We start from the raw sequence: 23,886 nt of genomic DNA, 5'->3' as shown, positions 1-23,886 counted from the left end.
GGCAAGCTCTGCTGAAGAGGACAGAGATGCCAACTTCAAGCCATAGCGTGACCTAGAAATTTGATCCCACCTGAAATCCAGCATGCCGGGTTTGGAAAGCTCGTTGCACGCGTCTATTCATGTGGGTGCTGGAAGCTCATTATAATGGGTCAGGCGTGCAACCAGCAATAACCGCGCTACTTATTGGCTGTGCCTGATTGGGGTGAATGGGAAATTGTGCATCTCTTATGACACTCAAACTTAGTCTGCACCTCTAAATGTGGGGGTGCACTGTGGCTGCAGCAAGGAGGGAATGCTTCTAAAGAGAGAAATGGCTGTAAGACCTATAGATAGGGCCGGAGAAGCCAGAGGGCGCTTGCACAGTCTCTCCCCACTCGAGGAGGATCAGCTGGACATCAAGAGAATCATGGCTGTCGCGAGTGGCAATGCTGAGGAGACATCATGCAGGGTCTCTTCACACCTTACCCTCTTCTTCACTTCTCATTTCCATCTTACCCTATATGCTGTGCATGATAAACTGTAGCTGCTTTCAGCAGCCATTCATCTCTCTCTGCTCTCCCTTCCTGCTAACAGCTAACCCTTCTCCCTCTCTTTCATTTCAGGTGCTGAAAACACTGAGGCCCCCCTGCCAGTGCAGGAAGAGGAGGGCAGGCTTCTGAAGATTCAGCATCACTCTATCTGACCATAGCAATCACCAGCTCAGGGACTGGCACCACGTGTACATTAGGCTAGAGGAGGGGTCATCACATGGTGAATCACCAGGAACAAGTGTACAGGATCGAGGGAAGAGGGATAGTACGCCACAGGTACCAGCTCACCGGACAGCGAGATCACATACTAGCTCTGCAGAAGACTCAGATGCTGAATTTGAGGGTCCAGACTACCAAAGAAGGCTGATGTATCAGGAAAGGCTAGGTGCACTGGGCAGCCTGCCAGCGGGCTTGCGCACTCTGGCAGCTGAAGGCACAGCCGCCGATGGTGGAGCGATAAAAATAGGGATGCGCAAGAGGCCAGGATTGGAGGAGCGCGGAGAACACGGAGGGTCATAGTGCTGGGGAAGGTTACAGATTTAGGGAGGGGTGAGGTCATGGAGGGATTTGAAAACAAGGATGAGAATTTTAAATCTGAGGCATTGCCAGACGGGAGCCAATGTAGGTCAACGAGCACAGGGGTGATGGGTGAACGGGACTTGGTGCGAGTTATGATACGGGCAGCAGAATTTTGGATGAGCTCAAGTTAATGGAGGGTGCATGGTGGGAGGCCGGCCAGGAGAGCATTAGAACAGCTGAGTCTAGAGGTCACAAAGGTATGGATGAGGGTTTCAGCAGCAGATGGGCTGATGCAGGGGCGGAGACAGAGACAGGCGATATTACTCAATTAGAAGTAGGCAGTGGCTAGGGAACAGGGTTGGTGCCAGGGACTGAAGACAATGGCTTCGACCTTCCCAATATTTAATTAGAGGAAATTTCTGCTCATCCAACACTGGACGTAGGACAAGCAGTGTGACAAATCAGAGGCCGTGGAGGGGTCGAGAGAGGTGGTGGTGATGTAGAGCTGGATGTCGAGAGCGTATATGTGGAACCTGACATGTTTTCAGATGAAGTCGCTGAGGGGCAGCATGTAGATGAGAAACAGGAGGAGGCCAAGGGGCAATGTGGGCGCAGTCTGTGGCACCTTGGACCCTGGCGATGTTTGCAATGTGGGCAAAGTCTAGTACTCTCTCGTCCAACTTTGCTCTGTCCATGGGGAACAGGATATATGTGCTCCTCCTGGTGTAGAGAGCTCCCGTGACCTCCCGGATATAACGGTGCACAGCAGACTGCGATACGTCACTGATGTCACCTGCTGTATCCTGGAATGACCATGTGGCATATAAGCTACAGTGACCTTGAAAGTCACAGGCAGTGCTATCCATGCCCTGGTTTGAAGCTACAGTTGTGGTGGTTGCTGCAGGTAACCAAGCCTACTTGGTGAAGAGAAGGCGCCTCATTCATTGTCCTTCAGTGAAGTTGAGGTATGAGAAGAGCTGGCTGAAGGTATGGCCTCCTGCACAGTACCCTCCTCCTCCTTCCTCTTCTCACAGCTGCTCCTGCACTCACCTGTCTTCTTCATTGCTCCCCCTCCTCCTCCAGCCCCAAAGGCCGTCCTACCAGACCTCCCATGGCTGGAATAAACTGTTTTCATAGCAGATAAAAGCAGTCAAGCACCGGCATAAAGTTGTTCCCAGAGGTCACAATTCACTTGTGGAATGCATAAAATAGCCCAAAAAAAAGCCTAGTTGTTATCTAGCCACCAACTGGACAAACCAGCAATTAACCTGTATGGGGGGAATGAGCACTCTTGCAGTGTCCTTCCTGACTGTTAGCGCCATGGGTTGCTCGGTGAGTTTATCATGGGGTGGGGCAGGTGCTGAGGTAGACCAATTTCACAAAAGGGTCCTACAATCAGCATAGTACTCTTAATTAGGTATATTAATTTGAATTTCCTGAATCATTCCAGTATGCGGCCTGGACACCTACGGAGCAGCCCAATCCAATCTGATGGACGGCACAATGTGAGATAGGCGCGGGCGTGCTGCCCACCATATTGGACCCTTAGGGGCTGATTTTACGCCTGAAAAACGGGCATGGTGTGATTGAATTTCTTGGCCCATATACAGTGATTCGAATTACACCAATAAACTGCTTTAGATTTTGCTGCACTCCTGAGATTTTATGTTAGCTAAACTTCTTGAAGTGTTGAAGTGTAATACAGTCCAACCTAAGTATAGTTTGTTGCTATTATTTGTAAAATCACACTGCACAAAATGTTCATCGTCTCTAGATATCATTCAGATGCATCATTCAGGCCTTCCCCTTGTTACATGACAAAACATCAGTCTCGTTCCACTAATTGTCCCATTGGACCATTGTGGGCAATTCTAAATTCCAGAGCATTGGTAAACTTTACAGCACTATAACCACTGACAAGTATCAAAATAACCAAACCATTACCTCATGGACATTACACCATAAGATATTACCTGAAGAAAGTATTGCGAGTTATAGGATCTAATACAATCAGTGACTTCAGACTGTTCATTTTTGTGGATTATAATGCTGCCTGAACCCTTCAAGTTACTGTGATTTCTTCACTCATGAGAGAGAGAGATTGTTTGCAGAATTTGTGAATTATCTATTTTTGAAGTAAAATGACAACTTCAGTCCACTTTAATTTCTATATTCTCCATATCCTGGGCATATTATCCAAGACAGGAGTTCAGGATATGTTATTTCTTGGGTGGAATACAAATGCAGGTGTCTTTAGATTTGACAAGGAAAATTTTAGCCGATAATTTATTTTCTTTCAGAATGAAATCCGTTACAGTGTCTAAGAAGCACAGCTTCCATTTAAAAAGGAGTCAATGCAAACTATACCTGCTGATCCTTTTGTGAGGTGATTCAAGTTGAGGTAATTTATTATCAGCTTTTTTTCTACATTTCTTTCATAAGGTTGGGCCTGCTCCTCCGAGGATTCTACTCTGAACTCATGAGGTCATTCAAGCTCTGGATCTAGATTCTTGTAAGAATTCGATCAAAGAACAACTGAGTTCTTTTACGGATGTTCACAATAACCAGGAAGATATAATCGAGGGTGGTGGTTGTTGAATATTCACATATGTGGGAATATTACCATCTCTTTGTCACTAAGCAGATAAGGGGGAAGGGTGGATCTCATTTGAATTAGCTGGATTGTTTATTTTTTTTTTTCTTTTGTCCATTTCTCCCCTCCCTTTCTCTCCTGAATGCGTTAACTGCTTGCTGGAGTATGGTCGTATTGTAACAGTCCTTGTCCAAGTGGCCAATACTCATCTATGAGTCTCAACAGTGAGTGTTCGCGGACGAATCAACCAATTACATCCAAGCCCAAACTGCCCTCATTCGGCTTTCATGTACACACACTTCTAGTAAAAGGCTGCCAGATAATGATGATGGGAACCTTGGCTGATTTCACCCTCCCTCCTCCACGGGGACAGTGTGTTGTATATCTATATGAGGGTAGGTTTATTACTGATTTCAGACTAATGAACCCATTGTCACAAGGAATGTCAATAATGTCTAACATGTGGAGAGCTTCGGCTGCTATCTCAGAGGGAAAAGCAGAATGAATGTGAAGTTAAATCAAGGAAAAGAAACATCACAGGGAGATGGCACAGTCCAGAACAACTGTTTTGGTCAAGGTTGAATTACCAGGCAGTATCAGAATGTGTATGAGTTATCGACTCACCAGAGATGTAGTCAGTGAGATTTGCTGCATCCTCGCTCCAGATTCACAAGGGCAGATCTTTGGCTCATTGACACTGGTTGTGCAGATGCAGAATGAATTGTACTTTTTCCCTGAAAAGCACATCTGAATGTGGAAAAGAAGATCCAGGTGTGATGGAGCTCTCAAAGGGGAATAGCTTTCTTTTTGGCTGCAAGATTTACAGTGCCATTTTAGTACTGTGTTGTTTTATTAAAGTTTTTAATATTTCTGATTTTTTTTTATCAGTGTGAATTTGTGGAATTCGCTTTCGAGGGAAATGTTTCATTTACACATCATGGTAAGTTTGGTACAAGATGAAAGAAGGTCTGCTAGGAAGGTAAGGAGATACCTTCGCCACACTGGCCACACCTGCTATTATGAAATCAACCATACCTGTAGGTTTTCACACACCTGCCTGGCAGTGACAGAGGATAACTGCCTCTGCAGGCTTCAGGTCAGCTGGGAGCCAATTGAGCTTTGACATTTGCTCTCAGGACACCTGCAGCTAACCTGCAACATGGACATGGCACAGCCAGTGGCTGTGAACATCAATTCAACCCTTATTTTTATGCCTCAGGCTTATTGCGGGCATATTGCAGTACTGCTCTAAAGGGACTGTACCAAGGAATGCCAAAGAGAGTAGCTCTTCTCATACTCACCTCATGCTGTAGATCATGCACTATGCCAGCCATGAAACAGGAGGTCAGTGCCGTGTCACTGTCATTTGTCCAGAATTTGTATCATGCCTCCACATTGGGTTTCTTTTCACTTTACTATTTGCCTGTCACTTCTTCCTCCCCTCTTCCTTTCACCCTAGGCAAAGGCTGCCGTGAGGTTGAAATCCTTTATAAACCTTTCTAAAGCTGTGAGAATTTTTGTCCCAGTCAAGAATGGGCAGGACGTGGCAGCAATGGTGACAATCATAAAATTTAATGTCACTTTAACAAAAACGAAATATAAATGAAAAACATGACAGTCTGTCAAACACACTTGTGCATCCCCTTCGTGCTCACAAAACCTTCGCCTTTCTCTTACGACTACTTCTACGTGGTGCATCCCCTGTGTCTGCAGCAGAGGTAGTGGCAGGTTGCTCATGTTCATGCCCTGACCGATTAGACACTTTGGGCCTACGCCCTCTGGGTTTTGGAGCCCGTGAGGGCCCCTCCAAAGACTGCTCCACCTGCACCTGTGCAGGGGCAGACTTGGCCTCCTGGAGAGGTGGCAGCTTTGCAGGTACTGGTTGAGAGGGGGCCAACGGGTGAGATGTGGGAGCGCTTTGAGTGGCGTCCCCACTTCCATGACCCCTTTCGCCATCATTCCTCTCCTGGGCCAGGCACACACCACTCTTACCACCCTGCTAGAAAACCGTTTAGAGGACATGTGTGATGCCTTGCAAGACCAGTACTAGTTTATCCATCTGCCCGTTTAAGGCGGCAGAATGTTGTTCACTGTGAGTCCGAACGGTTGTTGTCAGGGCCTGAATGGACTCATTTGTGAGCCATGCTTGAAGCTTAATGGAGGCTAGCCTTCCCTCCATCGCAGACATTCCCACACTTACCTGTGACACTATCTCAGTGAGTTGCTCACATCCCTGTGACAGTATCTCGGAGATGCCCTTATGTCCCTGGGACACTCTATCAGAGATTCCCTCACATCCCTGTGACAGTATCTCAGAGATTCCCTCCTGTACCTGTACCACCATTCCACTCATGCAGGAGTTGGACTCCTCCATCCTCTGCGCGATTGTGGAGAGTGTGCGTGGCACCTGTTCCAGCACCTCGCAAATGTGCTGCTGTCCCTCGATCATTCTCCTTTTAAAGGATGGCCCCCAGGGTTCAGCATCTGTGTCCAGCTGAGCAGAGCCTGGAGAGGAGTGCTCCCACCGCCACGGACTCTCCACAGCTGCCCCTACCACCAGTGTCTGCTCGTGCTCACATGTATGTGGTAACTCACCATGTGCGACCCCAACTAACTGATGACGGGGACCCACCGAGGTGTGTGGATCTGCGCTGGTGGATGGCTCGCTCAGATGTGACGGGGCCCCCTCAGAGACTGACAGGTCCTCTGAGGAATCACCCTCCACCGTCACAGCGATCACTGAAGGCCTCGTATGAGAACAGAAGGCAATATTAAGCATCATCACAGATGTGTCATGTTGCGATGAGCATACTGAGGTGCTGAAGATGGCAAGGCATGTTAACATCAATTCATATTGTGTGTGATGAATGTTGAAGTTCTGTCACCAGACGTTTGTCAGGTGCCAGTCTCGGCGTCCCCGACAGATAGGCACTCGAGGGTGCGGTTCAGCTCCAGCGCCTCCTGCTCCGCCTCTGTGAGGACGACGATTTGTTGTGGCCCCTCTCCACTCCTCGCCCTCTCTTGTGCATTAGGAGCTCTCTTCTCCTATAAGGGGAGAAAGTACAGACGTGTGAGTGAGTGATGGTGAAGTGGCCAACCAATGAATGCATTGGTTTGGGTGCGGCTGACCGTGAAAGAGATCCATCAGAGGGTGAGTATGAGACAGAGCCATGACATTGGATGAGGATTGGGTCGAATGGTAGTGGTGGAGTGACTAATGGGGAGGTGAGAAAATGCTGAGGAAGTGCAGGTAAGTTGAGGATGAGCCTTAAGTGGGTGTGAGGAGTGATGTGATGGAGTGGTGTTGGCAGTGCAGAATGAGTTGGGGGGTGGGGGCAGTGATGTGGAAGACAGAATGTAGGAGAATGAGTCAGTGTACTCACTTTGGCTGACCTAGTTAGGTCATTGAAGCGCTTCCTGCACTGGATCCAGGTGCGGGAGATGTTGCTGCTGCTGGTGACCCCCTCTGCCACCTCGAGCCAGGCCTTCTTGGTGGAAGAGACAGTCCATTCCCTCTCTAAAATAGATCCCTCCTCCTCCTCACCTCATCCAGTAGCACCTGGAGCGAGGTATCATTGAACCTTGGAGCAGCCTTGCCCCTGTGCTGCTCCATTGTGGTGCTTGGGTGTTTGCTCCAGGAAAAGCCACTGGAGGACTGCCCCTTTAAATAGGGCTCCTCCAGCTGACCGCCTGTGATGCGGGTGCGCAGTCCGCCCACTGCGCAGCTATCGGACGGCAAACCCGGAAGCCATGTTAGGTGGCTCCAATTGAATCGCGTTCGCATGGGGAGCGGACATTTTTTATTGGGTGGGTTACCCACGAGCCCATTCACCCACCCCTCCCCACTGCCATCCCACCTCCCCTCTAATATCAGGGCCCAGGTTTTATAAAACATACATACTAAATAGACACACTTAACATTCATAAATAATATTTAATTGCAACTACATACCATTATGATCTTTTCTATTCAGTGTATTTGATACTTATACCTGACGATATCCTTCTGTTCCTTCACAGTGGGTGAACATTTCTGTGTTTCTATAATATTAGCAATGCAAGTGGTCTAAGAGGGAGGCCCCTGGGTTAAGGGTCAGGATTATTTCTCCCACTTCCAAAATAAATGATGGGAGCAAGAATTCGAAAGATGAAAGGCCAGATTTTCCTGCTTTCCCCCTAATCCTAAGTGCACTGCTCCTGTGCAGGCCCAGGAGTGCCAGGGTTTCCTGCCCCAGGGGCACCGTAGGTGCAGTCTCATCTCCTGGCAGGGCCTAGTGACAATGGAGCATCAGGAAAGTGAGTTCCAGCTGCAGGGCTGTCACGCTTTCAAGATTGGGACCGTCTGGCTGCTGATAGAGATCCCAATTCACTCAAAACTTCTTTGGTGTGAGGGTGGGGGGAGTGGCGGTTAAGCTTTTCAAGAAATTGTTCAGCCTTCAGCCTGCCCCTCCGCAATCAGTGAGAGTTTGGGGACGGGCCATAGCACCATGTTTGCTCTTGCACTCATCCAGCAGGAAAACGAGGTGGGAGGCCAAGAACGCCCTTCGTTTGCGTGGCTCAGACGGACCTGCACCTCCTGCTCCGTGCACCGCCCCCACTTCCAAAAAAAAAAACGTGAAAGGGACAGAGATGCGGAGAAACCCTATTTCCTGACCTTTGCACCCAGGGTAATGGGCGATCGCCCGGGTCAAAGGTGAGATACTGACCCCTAAAATTACTTTCAAACTTTAAAAAATAGAAAAAAGTTTGTATTGAAAAATAGAATGAAATTAAAGTTCAAATAAGAAAAGTAGGATACAGAAAGAATTATGAAATAAGTGTTGTAGTAGTGTTAACACTGTTTGCTTAATAGAATGCGAGCACTCAGCAGCTCATACAAGGATTACTGGTTTACCACAACTGTATAAATATTGTTAATGGATAAAAAGTGGTACTTTATATTACACCAACACATGGATTACAAAATACCTTATATTATGTATACATCCCGTAAAAATTTGAAATCCTCAGAATCTGATCATCCACTGCTGGAAATATCACTAACTGAATTTTAAAAAAGTTAAACACAATTAAACCTGTCCCTTCTGTCAAAGGAAAGCATCTGATATTGTCAGAAAATCTGAATGCTAATGATTCAGTAATTTCAATACAGATTCCATTCAGAGGTAAGTTATTACAACTGCAAGCTGGCTCAGCAGTAATTTCCCTCCTTTACATAAGCTCTTGTAATTAGTTCTGACGCCAATCTATTTGCTAATGTTACAAGAGATTTTTCAGAGTAAATAGGTGTGGAACATACAGATAGTTGATTTAAAAAATAATTGGAAGCTACCAGTGTTACTTTATCATAGTGCGTATGTCTACATAAATTTTTGGGCTGTTCAATGCTGACAGACGTAACAAAATATGTGTCTTCGCTCCTTTTACACCATGGGCTGATTTTGCAAGGCGCCAATTCTGGCGCTCCATGGCAAGTACAGCAGAGGAGATACGGCTGCAAAATTGTAGCATCGAGTTTACGAGCTGCGCTCATTGTTTGCCATATTATATGCCAGGAGTGGAGTCCCACAATTGTATAAGGAAAAAGTTATTGCATGGATTTCCAACAGGATAATTTGCTGAGTAAATTTAAATATTTTTTGCAAATTATTAAAATTTTATGTGCCGTGTTAGCAATTTGATTGGTTGTTTTGTTTTGTGCACTGGTAGTTTATGATTGGCACTTTTTCCTAACTTGACTATTGGTGAGTGATTGAGCTTAAATATGAATATGTAAGCAAACCTAACAACCAGCATGGTGAACATAACATGTGGTAGTTATTTGGATCAATCAATGCAAGTGTGAAACACACATTGCATGTGTGTTACGTTCAAGTATAACACTTTCAAGTGTGATATGTGATGTACATTTCTCATCCATCATGGAGGAACCCTCGATGCAAGACTTTTAATTATTTAGACAAAATATAACACACCTCATAACCTGCAAGAAGAGCACACAGAGACAAATTCAAGTTTAACTTTTTCAACTTCACAAAACTTATTACTGTGTATATGGAACTCTTAAAGGTATATTTTAATTAATCATTGCACCTTCTGATTGCTTAAACTTATTTGTCAAATGTGGTTTTCAGTGAACAGTACATGTACATATATTGCCTATCAGCTGCAATGCACAAGTGTTGGTGAATGCACTTTTAACTTGCAGTGTGTTTATCATAGTAGGTACAACACAGGAGGAGGCCATTCAGCCCATCATGCCTGTGCTGGCTCTTTGAAAGAGCTATCCAATTAGTTCCATTCCCCTGCTCTTTCCCCATAGCCCTGATTTTTTTTCCCTTCAAGTATTTATCCAATTCCCTTTTGAAAGTTACTATTGAATCTGTTTCCACCGCTCTTTCAGGCAGTGCATTCCAGATCATTACAACTCACTGCATAAAAAAATGTTTCCTCATGTCGCTTCTGGCTTTTTTGCCGATCACTTTAAATCTGTGTCCTCTGGTTAGCGACCCTTTTGCCACTGGAAATAGTTTCTCCTTATTTACTCTGTCAAAGCCATTCATGATTTTGACCACCTCTATCAAATCTCCCCTTAACTTTCACTAAGGAGAACAATCCCAGCTTCTCCAGTCCACATAACTGAAGTCCCTCATCCCTGATACCATTCTAGTAAATCTCTTCTACACCCTCTCTAGGGCCTTGACATCCTTCCTAAAGTGTGGTGCCCAGAATTGAACTCAATACTCCAGCTGCGGCCTAACCAGTGTTTTATAAAGGTTTAGCATAACTTCCTTGCTTTTGTACTCTATATCTCTATTAATAAAGCCCAGGATCCCATATGTTTTTTGAACAGCCTTCTCAACTTGCCCTGCCACCTTCAAAAATTTGTATATCTGCACCCCAGGTCTCTCTGTCCTGTACCCCCTTTAAAATTGTTCCATTTAGTTTAAAACAGTGGATGTCCAAAGGGACTTAGGGGTTCAGGTACATAGATCATTGAAGTGTCATGAACAGGTGCAGAAAATAATCAAGAAGGCTAATGGAATGCTGGCCTTTATATTTAGAGGACTGGAGTACAAGGGGGCAGATGTTATGCTGCAGCTATACAAAACCCTGGTTAGACCGCACCTGGAGTACTGTGAGCAGTTCTGGGCACTGCACCTTCGGAAGGACATATTGGCCTTGGAGGGAGTGCAGCGTAGGTTTACTAGAATGATACCCAGACTTCAAGGGTTAAGTTACGAGGAAAGATTACATAAATTGGGGTTGTATTCTCCAGAGTTTCGAAGGTTAAGGGGTGATCTGATCAAAGTTTATAAGATATTAAGTGGAACAGATAGGGTGGATAGAAAGAAACTATTTCCACTGGTCGGGGATTTTAGGAGTGGGGGCACAGTCTAAAAATTAGAGCCAGACCTTTCAGGAGCGAGATTAGAAAACATTTCTACACACAAAGGGTGGTAGAAGTTTGGAACTCTCTTCCGCAAACGGCAATTGATACTAGCTCAATTGCTAAATTTAAATCTGAGATAGATAGCTTATTGGCAATCAAAGGTATTAAGGGATATGGGCCAAAGGCAGGTACATGGAGTTAGATCACTGATCAGCCATGATCTTATCAAATGGCGGAGCAGGCACGAGGGGCTGAATGGCCTACTCCTGTTCCTATGTTCCTATTGCCTCTCCTCATTCTTCCTACCATAATGTATCACTTCACACTTCTCTGCGTTAAATTTCATCTGCCATGTGTCTACCCATTTCACCAGTCTGTCTGGGCCCGATGTTAGCAGGGCTGCGGGTTCTCGGCGGATGGGCTAGCGGGCGTGTGGGTAACGCACCCGGTGAAATTAGTGGGTTTCCTCCGCGATCGTAGCAGGCAAACCACTAATTGGATCCACTTACCTTCTCCTCCGGGTTCCCCGCTGCTGATCTGCGCGTCGGGCGGGCTGCGCATGCGCAGTAAGATCTGTCAGCTGGAGGCGCTCTATTTAAAGGGGCAGTCCTCCACTGACAGATGCTGCAACCAATAGCAAAGATGACTGCATGGAGCAGTCCAGGGGGAAGGCTGCTCCCAGTTTAATGATGCCTCACCCCAGGTATCACCAGATGGGGTGAGGAGGAGGGGGAGGACAGAGATCTTCCACCCGGCGGGCGGGAGGAAGCGGCCCGCCTCCGCCACCAGGAAGGCCTGGCTCGAGGTGGCAGAGGGGGTCACCTGCGCCTCCAACATATCGCCCACCTGCACACAGTGCAGGAGGCGCTCCAATGACCTCATTAGGTCAGCCACAGTGAGAACACGTAGTCTTTCCCCTACACTCCGTCTGCCACATCACTGCCCCCACCCCACATCTCCTTCGGCACTGCCAACACTACTCTGTCACATCACCCCTCATACCCACTCAAACCCCATCCTCATCTTACCTGCACCTATTCACCTCGCCAGTACTCACCCCGCCACTACCACTCAACCCAATCCTCATACAATCTCATGGCTCTATCCCATACTCACCCTCTCGTGCATCTCTCTCACGGCCAGCCTCACTCAACCTGCCACCACCTGTGCTGCAGCCACAGGGCATGCATCACATATGTGCAGTAGGAAGCGTAAGGCAAACGTGTCGTGAGCATGAAGGGGATGCACAAGGGTGTGTGAGGGTTTGTCATGGTTGTTACTTATATTGAGTTTCAGAACAACTCACATCACACATTATATTGGCTCCACTACTGCCATGTCTTCGCGAATCCTGTCCGGTTTGTGCAATAATGCCCGCTCCTGGGTATCACTATGAGGACCCACCACTGATGCCACCCATTGTGTCACTGCAGAGTGGGTGTAGGTGTATTTGCAGGGCTCTTCTGCGCAGACGACTGAGAGACATCGGCGATGTCCCCGGTTGCACCCTGGAAGGCTGCGGAGGAGAAGTTCGGGAGGGCAGTGGTGACTTTGACAGCGACAGGTAAGAAGATGGTGCACGGGCCAGCCAGGAGCAGCTCGGCATGAAAGAGGCTGCAGATGTCCACGGCTACATGTCGAGTGACTCTGAGCCTCCGTGTGCACTGCTGCTCAGAGAGGTCCAGGAGGCTGAGCCTCGGTCTGTGGAACCTGTGGCGAGGGTAGTGCCCTCTGCGACGCATCTCTCTCTGCGGTAGCCCTCCCTCCTGCTGTACAGGTGGATGTGTCACAGCACTCTGTTGTGGAGCTCCACGTGTCAGAGGTGGACGGCGTGGATGGCGAGGCTGGTGAGGCTGGTGATGCTGTTCGCCCTCCGAGGAGGTCATGACTGCAGCTACGGCGGCCCCCACCCGCAAGATGTACATCTGAGGGGGTCCGCAAGGTAGGTACATGTCTCCGGACCCCGGGGTAAGTGTGCAGGTTGGTGACTTTGACCGTCAGGAGGAGGGTGGTGGAGGCCAAACTTTGTCCCAAGTGACAGAGTGGCCTCCTGCAATGGGTGAGGGTCTCCCCCACTACCTGTCAAATGGACCTTTGCAGCTGCCACAGGCTGACAGCTGCAACATGTCCATTCGAGCTGGGAGTGTTTCCCCCAGTGTGTGAAACAGTCCCATGTTGTTCAAAAATCACACACAGTCCCTTAATCAGGTCAGTTAATGACCTGAAATACCTAACTAAATATTGTCAAGTGGCATCCCGCTGGCTTTAATTGCCTGCGGGATTCCCACCAGCGGGGGCTGCGCGCGCACGCCGGCGCGTCAGCGGGGAACCCGGAAGTGGGCGGGATCGAGGCGGGATCCGGTCCCGCTCCTGGATTTCCCGATTTTTGGGGCCCCCCCCGCCGAGAACGCACCCGATAGCGGGTGGTAAAATCGAGCCCTCTATGTCCTCCTGAAGTCTGTTACTATCCTCCACATTGTTTACTACATTTCTGAGTTTCGTGTCATCTGCAAACTTTGAAATTATACCCTCCATAGCCAAGTCCAGCCCGTTAATATATATCAAAAAGAGCAGTGGTCCTAAGACTGACCCCTGGAGAACACCACTGTATACTTCCCTCCAGTCTGAAAAACAACCATTCACCACTTCTCTCTGCTTTCTGTCTCCTAACCAATTTTATATCCATGCTGCCACTGTCCCTTTAATCCCATGGGCTTTAATTTTGCTAACAAGTCTGTTATGTGGCACTTTATCAAATGTCTTTTGAAAGTCCATATACACATCAATCACACTACCCTCATCAACCCTCTCCGTTACTTCATCAAAGAACTCAATCAAGTTAGTCAAACATGATTTTCCTTTAACAAATCCATGCTGACTTTCATTTATTAGCCCATACTTTTCCATGTGCCAATTAATTTTGCTCCAGATTATTGTCTTTAAAAGTTTCCCCACCACTGACGTTAAGCTGGCTGGCCTGTTATTGCCGGGTTTATCACTCTCCCCTTTTTTGAACAGGGGTGTAACATTTGCAATCCTCCAGACCTCTGGCACTGCCCCCATATCAAAGGAGGATTGAACAATTGTGGCCAGAGTCTCCTCATTTTCCACCCTTACTGGGTGACTTTTCTACTTTGAGAACTGCCAATCTTTTAAGTACCTCCTCTTTATCTATTTTTATCCTATCCAATATTGCTACTCCCTCCTCCTTTGCTGGACTATAACTTGGTGTTGTAAAATTGTTTACTACTGCTACAATGGCAGCATCCTCTTCTCTAGTGAAGAACAGATGTGAAGTATTCATTTAATACCTCAGCCATGCCCTCTGCCTCCACAAGAAGATCTCCTTTTTTGTCCCTAATCAGTCCCACCCTTCCTTTATCGACCCTTTTACTATTTATATGTTTATAAAAGACTTTTGGATTCCCTTTTATGTTAACCGCTAATCTATTCTCCTACTCTCTCTTTGCCCCTCTTACTCCCTTTTGTAGATCTCCTCTATACTTTCTGTATTCAGCCATGTTCTCTGCTGTATGATGAACCTTACATTTGTCAGAAGCCTCCTTTTCCTGTTTCATTTTAATTTCTATATCTTTATTCATTCAGAGAGCTCTCGGTTTGGATGCCCTCCCTTTCCCCCTCGGATGGATACGTCTACTCTGTACCCAAACCAACTGTGCTAAATTGGATAGCTTTGTGGTGAAGGATCGAATACTAGAGCTTGATCTTCAGTTGCTTCGAAGTCTTTATTCACAGAGATCTGCATTACCCACTCGACACCCTAGATAAGCTGTCCTATAAATGGATACAAGAGAGTCCCCAATGTAAATGCACCATTTGAACACAATTAATACTAATTGGTATAAATCATATGGATACAATTAACACAACTCCTCCTTGAAGGCCTTCTATTTTTCAATGATTGTTTTGCCTATCAATTTTTGATTCCAATCCACCTGGGCAAGATCCTCTTTTAACTCATTGAAATTCGCCCTCCTCCAGTTAAGCATTTTCACATATGATTGTTCCTTGTCCTTTTCCATAACTATTCTAAACCTAATTATATTATGATCACTGTTCCCCAAATGTTCCCCCACTAAAACATGCTCCACCTGCCCCACTTCATTCCCCAGAACTAGATCCAGTACTGTTTCCTTCCTGGTTGGGCTGGAAACACACTGTTCCAGAAAATTCTCTTGAACACATTTCAGAAATCCCCCCGCTCTTCTTTGCCCTTTACACTGTTACTGTCCCAGTCTATATTGGGATAATTGAAATCCCCCATTATCACTACTCTATAGTTTTTGCATCTTTGTGTAATTTGCCTGTAAATGTTCTCCTCTATCTCCTTCCCACTATTTGGTGGTCTATAGTTTACACCCAGTAGTGTAATAGCTCCTCTATTGTTCCTCAATTCTGACCAAATAGATTCTGTCTTTGACCCCTCAACTACATCGTCCCTTTCCAGTGCTATAATAGTTTCTTTGATCAATATTGACAACCCCCTCCTTTCTTTCCTTCCCTCTCTTTCCTGAATACCGTGTAGCCAGGAATATTAAGTACCCAATCCTCCCTTTCTTTGAGCCAGGTCTCTGTTATTGCCACTATATCATAGTCCCATGTGGCGGCTTGAGCCTGCAGCTCACCAATCTTATTTACCATGCTACGCAGATGCACTCCAAACTCATCTTAGACTGCCTTGCATTTGCCCCTGTCTGATCCCTCCTATTTCTGAATTATTCGTTGTTCTAGTGCTACTTGTCGTTCCCAGTCCTCTGTGCACCTTGTTTCTCCTCTCTAATGTTTCATCCTGGTGCCCATCCCACTGCCAAATTAGTTTAAACCCTCCCCCACAGCACTAGTGAACCTCCCCGCAAGGACATTGGGCCCAACTCTGTTGAGGTGCAACCCGTCCATCTTGAACAGTTTCCCTCCTGCTCCAGAACTGGTCCCAATACCCCAGGAATCTGAAGTCCTCCCTCCTGCACCATTTCTCCAGCCACGGATTAATCCGTCTTATCCTACTAGTCCTATACTCACTAGAGTGTGGCACTGGGAGTAATCCAGAGATTACTACCTTTGAGATCCTGCTTTTAAACTTCTTCCCTAGCTCCTAAAATTCTGACTGCAGGATCTCAACACTTTTCCTTTCTATGTCATTGGTTCCCACATGGACCATGACTTTTGGCTGTTATCCTTCCCCCCTCAAAATGTTCTGCACCCTCCCAGTGATGTCCTTTATCCTGGCACCAGGGAGGCAACACACCATGTGGGACTCACGTCGACAGTTGCAGAAATGCCTGTCTACCCCCCGACTATCGAACCCATTATAACAACTGCATTTCTTTTGCCCCCCTGTGCAGCCGAGTCTCCCACGGTGTGGTCGATTTGCTCCTGACTGCACCCCCCGAGTTGTCAACACCCTCACTGGTATTCAACACTGAATTGTTAGTGAGTGCCACATTCCCAGAGGACTCCAGCACTGACTGCTTGTTTCTCCTAGTCTGTCTGGCGGTCACCCACTCCCTTTCCGCCTGAACTCTCCGTAGCTGCGGGGTGACCACCTCCTGAAACGTGCTATCCACGAAACTCTCCGCTTCCCGTATACACTGTAGTGAAGCCAGCCACCCCTCAAAGCTCAGAAACCCTGAGCTCGAGCTCAAGCAGTTGGCGGCACTTCCTGCACATGTGGTTTTCCAGGATGTCCAAAGATGTGCATGCGGCGGGTCCCAGCTGTCCTGCTATGTTGGCTACAGTTATTTAAACTGTCTGTATAGCTTTAAGGCATTTTGCTGTTTATCTGACACTTAAACACTAACCAACCTCTAAAAATCACTCACCAATTAACTAAATATTTACTGACTTACCCTCAGCGCTCCTCCTTGCCTTGTTTTGATTCCTCGTGTGGCTCCCGTTATGCTCCGCTCAGTCTAGTCTATCGTTCCTTGGTTTAAATCACTTAAATCACTCCTTCCCCCTCTGCACCTAATTCCCACACTCACCAAATTCCCAGTTGAAAGTCTTCGCACTGTTAGCACTTCACTCTGTTAGAGGTTCACTCTCTGTCTTTCCCAACCTCTGTGCTCAAGCTTATTGTGTGCCCTTTGCTATAGTTGTGTGAAATATTAATAATATTTTTTGTTAGAAACTATTTAATTATTTACCTTAATTGCAGAATGTTCTCATATGAATTTAAGTTCACTGTTCTCATTCATGAGGTTACTGAAACTGATCTTCATGATGCCACAAAACGCCCTACCACATTATCTGTAACCAGCAGTTCTAAATTATTAAATACAATAAGAAAATACAGTTTAAATGCAATATCCATAAGTGTGGAGATATCTCCCTTTTTAATATTTATGGATTCTTAAGCAATTTGCTAGAATATACTTCCCTTTAGGAATGTCCTAGAAGTTTCTAGGTTAAAGTGGGAAAATTCCAATTGTTCATCTACTTGATTGTTTTAGTGTCTTATGTACTGTAAGGTTGTTCCACATGTGTACAATCTTATGTCTTAATACATTAAGTGACACTTATGTGGATATGTAATTAAATACCATGCTTTATATCAAGCCAATCATGTTCAGCCCAGCAGAGTAACTTATCCATCTTTTGGATATTTTGAGGTTGTAGCTACTGTGCTTTTAAACTGGTGGTTATAAAGTCACAAAGTGACAATTGATGGTACAGCTCTGGTTCCTTATTTGAAGACCTGTCAGTCAAACCCATAAAATGGAAACATTCTCAGGTTCAATGTTACATTCTTTTTTACCTATTTCTTCAGCTAGAGCAGCCAGAGCAGCACAAATGGAATAGGATTGACAACAAAAGATGACAAAATGGATTGAATTTTAAGGGTTCAGCTTGGCTGCAGTTGAAGTAATCAAAAACCATGGAACACAAAAAAAAAATCAAAACTTTTTAGTATGCCCTCCCCCAACCCTATGGATTATGACTGCTGCCTAAAATAGAGACAGGATACTAATATCCCTCACACAACATTTTAAGGTAACTAATTCTACCCTAACAACCAGCTCTCCACTCACAGTAATCACCAAGTTGTCCCATCCGAGGCTAAGCAAATGATCTATTCCACATCCAAGGGTTCCCCCAAAGATGGCTTCCTGCTGTAGATCTGTAGATTCTTTGGATAATGAATTTCTTTTCACACAACAGCTTCTTTCAGCTCCAGGTTTCTTGTTTTATTGATTCACATCCCCAAAGAATTCATCAAGCTCCACAGAACAATGGGCCAATTTTTTCCTGGTCCTAATCAAGACTTCAGCTTATAGATACGCTCTGGTATTGCTGAAATGACTTCAGCTTTTCACATACTGTTGCTTCTTAGCAGAATTGCTTTAGTGCTGTCATCACATAATTGATGTGATCTTATGAGATCAGTAGAACTGCGTAGACTTGAATAAACACTTTCTTCATTCAAGGTGTCAAAGATTAACTAGCCTGCATGGTTAAAAAAAAAGTGATTCTGCAAACACTGAGGAAGCATCTGAAGGCAGCAAATCATAAGCCACCCATGGAGGTTCCATGTTCTTTTTGTTGGGTCTGTTTATTAACATTCACATAATATTCAAAATCTACATCTTGCATATTAAAATAACAGAGTTGATTGGTCAGAAGCAAACAACAATTCCTGCAATCAAAGTATGATTGGGCACCAGCAAGAAATAGCACAAGGATAACAGCAAGCAACAATTCTTTGATACTTTAACAGCTTTGGCACATCTGAAAAATATCATAAAATATGATAAAATGTAAAAGGGGAGGGAAAATTTTGCAAATTATAAAGAAAACCACATTTGAAATACAGCTGTACTTTAATTAGAAGCATAGACTTCTGAAAGATTATTTGCTGTTACACCAGGACTTGAATTTATTATTAGTAGGTTTTTAATCAACCCAACGTTCCAGCATTGTTAATCCAGTTTTATTTTGTCATCTTGGTCATTATTCTCTCATTCACTTTGGTTCTTTATGCAACTCACTTAACTAACTTGCAGGCTTTCTAGTATTGTTGGAAAAAGATAAAAGCTTGAGCCATGAATATAGTAGTAAATTTGTTTGTAATCAATCATTCAGAGTTCATTGAGTCAGAGGCACACTTATGTTACTTTGTTTTCACTGAATTATAACTATCGTCTGTACAGCTGTATCAAGAAAGTGCGGTTGCATAATTTCTTGCTTTGAAACGGGCCAACAAATACGATAGGCCCTGATTTTAATTTTACAATGTCATATTTTTGCATCTTGCTGAATGTAATGTTTATGGTTGATGTAACTTAGATACATTCAAACAAGAAAGAACATGCATTTACAAAGCACCATAAGGGTCATTGCCAATATGCTTTAAACCGAAGGTTTACTTTTGATGATTTTGTTACATAGGTAAACGCAGCAGTCAAATTAAACACATGTCCTGCAAACAGCAAGTGAACAAATGACCAGATAATCTGTTCTTGGTGGTGTTGTTGGGGAAAGAATGTCGTCCAGGACACAACGGCCCAGAATTTGCTGGAAAAATAATGGCGAGTTCACGGCGCAAGCCGTTATTAGTGCGTAAAAAAAGCGTGAATTTGTGGCGAGGAAGAGATACACTGTGAGTTGCGAATTGCCACCAATTGCTGGACGATTTGCGCCACTCCACTGACAGCGTCGCAAAAACGAGAGCTCGTCATCAACTTCCCCATGAGTGTCAAGAAATTGCTGGATTTGCGCCGTGAATATTAATTAAACTCACCACAAAAAGTTAGGGCTGCTTGTTCACAGCGTAAGGGCCCTGTTGATGGGGTGATTTATGGTTCTGACATGTCACTCAACCTCGGAGGTACAGATAGGGAACAATTGAAACTGTGGAATCTCACTTCAACTGGTAGTAAATTGTTCCAAGAGGTTTTTTAAATTTTACATTTTTAAATGTTTTTTTTACTTTTCCTTTCTGTTCCTTTTTTCTCTCGCTTAATCCGATCTTTCTTTCCTCTCTTTATTTCTCTTTCTGTGTCTAATGTGACTCTGATTCACCTTATAATTCTTCATTGTTCGCTCTGTTTCTTTCTGTATCCTTAAATTTAATTGGTTAAAGAGATAGTCTGCTCATTGACCTCGCTGCGCTGTTATCAATTCACACTTCCAGCAATTTGTGACACAAAATTAATTGGAGCTGAAGGGTGAGGAAAAATATCCAACCCTCGGCACTCACCATGAGATGCTCAGCTCCAGCTAATTCTGGGACATTGAGTCCTCCATCCTTTTCTTTGAATAGTCGGATGGGTTCTTTTATATTCACCTGAGCAGACAAGAACAACAATAACTTGCATCTATATAGTATGTTTACATAGAAATACGTCCCAAGGGGCTTCACACATGCATAATCAGACATAAATGGACACCAAGCCAAAGAAGGAAATATTAGGAGCTGTGACCAAAAGCTTGGTCAATTAGATGGGTTTGAAGGGGGAACTTAAAGGAGGAGAGGGAGATGGAGAGGCAGAGAGGCTTAGGAAGGGAATTCCAGAACATAAAGACTGGATGGCTGAAAGCATGGGCTGCTAATGGTGGGTCAAAGGGAGGGGGTGATGCATAGACGTCAGAGCCAGAGTTGGAGGAACATAGAGTTCTGGGTGGGTTTTAGGGCCTGATAGGGATAGATACAGAGATAGGGAGGGGCAAGGCCATGAAGGGCTTTAAACACGAGAATAAGAATTTAAAATTGTAGGTGTTGGGGCACCAGGAGCCAAAGTAGCTCATCATAAACGGCAGCAATGGATAAGCGGGACTCGGTGCAGGATAGGATACAGGCAGAATAGTTTTGGATAAGCTGAGGTTTACAGAGGGTGCAGAATCGGAGGCCAATCAGCAGAGCATCGAAATCATTGAGTGTGGAGGTGACAAAGGAATGTATGAGGGACTAAGCAGTAGATGAGCTAAGGCAGGGGAGGAGGTGAGTGGTGTTACGGACCTGGAACTAGACGGTCTTTGAGATGGAGAGGATGTGGGTCGGAAGCTTGGTTTGGTATCAAGTAGGACGCTAAGGTTCCATGCAGTCTGGTTCAACCTTGGCATTGGCCAGGGAGGGGGACAGAATCTTTGTGAGGATACGGGGTTGTGGAGAAGGTCAAAGGCAATGACTTCAGTCTTCCCGATGTTTAACTGGAAGAAATTGCAGCTCATCGGACAAGCAGGAGACAACACATTTAGTGAAGGGATCGAGCCAAGTGGTGGAGATGTAGAGTTGCGTGTCATCAGTGTCTATGTGGAAGCTGACCTTTGGATAATGTTGACAAGGGGCAGCATAAAGATGAGGAATAGGAGGGGGCTAAGGATAGCTTCCTTAGGTAAAAAACGGGATGAGGTCCTACAAGCTGAATTTAGAGAGTTAGGAGTTAAACTAAAAAGTAGGACCTCAAAGGTAGTAATTTCAGGATTGCTACCAGTGCCACGGGCTAGTCAGAGTAGGAATGACAGGATAGCTAGGATGAATACGTGGCTTGAGAGATGGTGCAAGAGGGAGGGATTCAAATTCCTGGGCTATTGGAACCGGTTCTGGGGGAGGTGGGACCAGTACAAATTGGACGGTCTGCATCTGGGCAGGACTGGAACCAATGTCCTAGGGGGAGTGTTTGCTAGTGCTGTTGGGGAGGGTTTAAACTAATATGGCAGGGGGATGGGAACCAATGCAGGAAGTCAGTGGGAAGTAAAGTGGTGACAGAAACAAAAGGCAGTAAGGGAGTGTGTACAAAACATGACCGGACAGATGGTCTGAGAAAGCAGGGCAAAGACCAAGGGAAGTCTAGATTAAACTGCATTTATTTCAATGCAAGAAGTCTGATGGGCAAGGCAGATGAACTCAGGGCATGGATGGGTACATGGGACTGGGATGTTATAGCTATTACTGAAACATAGCTAAGGGAGGGGCCGGACTGGCAGCTCAATGTTCCAGGGTACAGATGCTATAGGAAAGATAGAGCAGGAGGTAAGAGAGGAGGGGGAGTTGTGTTCTTGATTAGGGAGAACATCACGGCAGTAGTGAGAGGGGATATATCCGAGGGTTCGCCCACTGAGTCTATATGGGTAGAACTGAAAAATAAGAAGGGAGAGATCACTTTGATAGGATTGTACTACAGACCCCCAAATAGTCAACGGGAAATTGAGGAGCAAATATGTAAGGAGATTACAGACAGCTGCAAGAAAAATAGGGTGGTAATAGTAGGGGACTTTAACTTTCCCAACATTGACTGGGACAGCCATAGCATTAGGGGCTTGGATGGAGAGAAATTTGTTGAGTGTATTCAGGAGGAATTTCTCATTCAGTATGTGGATGGCCCGACTAGAGAGGGGGCAAAACTTGACCTCCTCTTGGGAAATAAGGAAGGGCAGGTGACAGAAGTGTTAGTGAGGGATCACTTTGGGACCAGTGATCATAATTCCATTAGTTTTAAGATAGCTATGGAGAAGGATAGGTCTGGCCCAAAAGTTAAAATTCTAAATTGGGGAAAGGTCAATTTTGATGGTGTTAGACAGGAACTTTCAGAAGTTGATTGGGAGAGTCTGTTGGCAGGCAAAGGGACGTCTGGTAAGTGGGAGGCTTTCAAAAGTGTGTTAACCAGGGTTCAGGGTAAGCACATTCCTTATAAAGTGAAGGGCAAGGCTGGTAGAAGTAGGGAACCTTGGATGACTCGGGAGATTGTGGCCCTAGTCAAAAGGAAGAAGGAGGCATATGACATGCATAGGCAGCTGGGATCAAGTGGATCCCTTGAAGAGTATAGAGATTGCCGAAGTAGAGTTAAGAGAGAAATCAGGAGGGCAAAAAGGGGACATGAGATTGCTTTGGCAGATAAGGCAAAGGAGAATCCAAAGAGCTTCTACAAATACATAAAGGGCAAAAGAGTAACTAGGGAGAGAGTAGGGCCTCTTAAGGATCAACAAGGTTATCTATGTGCGGAACCACAAGAGATGGGTGAGATCCTAAATGAATATTTCACATCGGTATTTACGGTTGAGAAAGGCATGGATGTTAGGGAACTTGGGGAAATAAATAGTGATGTCTTGAGGAGTGTACATATTACAGAGAGGGAGGTGCTGGAAGTCTTAACGCGCATCAAGGTAGATAAATCTCCGGGACCTGATGAAATGTATCCCAGGACGTTATGGGAGGTTAGGGAGGAAATTGCGGGTCCCCTAGCTGAGATATTTGAATCATCCACCGCTACAGGTGAGGTGCCTGAAGATTGGAGCGTAGCAAATGTTGTGCCTTTGTTTAAGAAGGGCGGCAGGGAAAAGCTTGGGAACTACAGACCGGTGAGCCTGACATCTGTAGTGGGTAAGTTGTTAGAGGGTATTCTGAGAGACAGGATCTACAGGCATTTGGAGAGGCAGGGACTGATTCGAAACAGTCAGCATGGTTTTGTGAGAGGAAAATCATGTCTCACGAATTTGATTGTGTTTTTTGAAGGGGTAACCAAGAAGATAGATGAGGGCTGTGCAGTAGACGTGGTCTACATGGACTTTAGCAAAGCCTTTGACAAAGTACCGCATGGTAGGTTGTTACATAAGTTTAAATCTCACGGGATCCAAGGTGAGGGTGGAGGTGCAGGGGAGACAGGTTGGGGCCTTGGTTTAATTTCTGAACCATAAAACGCACCTCCAACAATGCAGCAGTCCTAAATACACTGAGAGTTTTACCTAGCTGGTCTGGAAAGAGTTTTGGTTTAATTATATTACAAATTAGTTGGAATACCAGATGGAAATATATTACCATTCCTTCATCGTCGCTGGGTCAAAATCCTGGAACTCCCTTCCTAACAGCACTGTGGGAGAACCTTCACCACACGGAC

This window comes from Heptranchias perlo, chromosome 4, assembly GCF_035084215.1.
Source record: "Heptranchias perlo isolate sHepPer1 chromosome 4, sHepPer1.hap1, whole genome shotgun sequence".
Lineage (NCBI taxonomy): Eukaryota > Metazoa > Chordata > Chondrichthyes > Hexanchiformes > Hexanchidae > Heptranchias > Heptranchias perlo.
The sequence above is the reverse complement of the archived record's forward strand: the minus strand, read 5'-3'. Positions refer to the sequence as shown.